This window comes from Opisthorchis viverrini, assembly GCF_000715545.1.
Source record: "Opisthorchis viverrini unplaced genomic scaffold opera_v5_11, whole genome shotgun sequence".
NCBI classification, from domain to species: domain Eukaryota; kingdom Metazoa; phylum Platyhelminthes; class Trematoda; order Opisthorchiida; family Opisthorchiidae; genus Opisthorchis; species Opisthorchis viverrini.
The window spans coordinates 1,637,956-1,638,973 of NW_008751667.1; positions in this window are offsets into that span (position 1 = coordinate 1,637,956).

Below are 1,018 nucleotides of genomic sequence, written 5' to 3' on the forward strand. Positions count from 1 at the left end.
GGCACCGAAAGGGTGCTACAGCTGAACGTTCATTTGAACACTCAATGAAAAGCATACGTACGAAAGATCTCAGTCGAACACATCAGTCGGCTGTCACACGGTCGACCAATAAGAATTCAAGCGTCACCTGTCCCGCTCATATCGAGTCACGTGTTAACATCGAGAGACAGTCTGATTGACGTCAAGTGTGTTCACAAACCAGTGCCATTCCAGTTAATAGACACTCGATGGCTGTCAAAGGAAAGATCGACTTTCCCCATTCAAGATCGTACTAATACATCATCAAATGAGACAAATATTTTAACGAACTGACAACTGTTATTAAAACGCGCTTCACCACTCCCCTTATATTCAAAATAACTCATAAATCTGATTCCAAAATTAGGACATTCTGGATATTGAACAGTCACGTGAAAGAGGTTTCACGTTCGGATCATACCAGGGTCTGGTAAGTTTGATTTAATTTACGCAGAGCCACTGACATCGTCGACTGTGTGCGGATGTGCGGCAAAATATATTCGCTAGTTTTCTACATCCACTCACAATCACTCTTGGGTTTCAGGAGAAGGCTGTCGTCAGGAAAGATGTCGGTAAAAGAGGCGGTAAATTGCTTTGAATTCCTGAATGATTTCTGCATTCACGGCTGTGGATGGAGTCAGCAAGGGCCCACTGGCAAACAAATTTGGTTTTGCTGGAGACTCACCTGGAACGCAGCTGGACCTCTCGTGTGTGATGTGTTGCACCAGGCCGCCTCATGTTTCAGTTGCTATGATATTCGAGATATCGCGACACATGTATGGACGTAATACACCACTCATAAGGTTGCTGAAAATTGTTCGAGAGATTTAGCTGGCCGTGTTTGTTGGTAGTGTGAGGAGATTTGAGATTGTTGTGGAGATTTCGTCCTGTAAGTGAAGCCAATCTATGCTGAAAAGCCGAGAAGCACTGTACAGCTGATTCATCCTTATTGGGAATCATCAGCAGTGCGCATCTCACGAAACTCCGAAGAGTCTGGAAC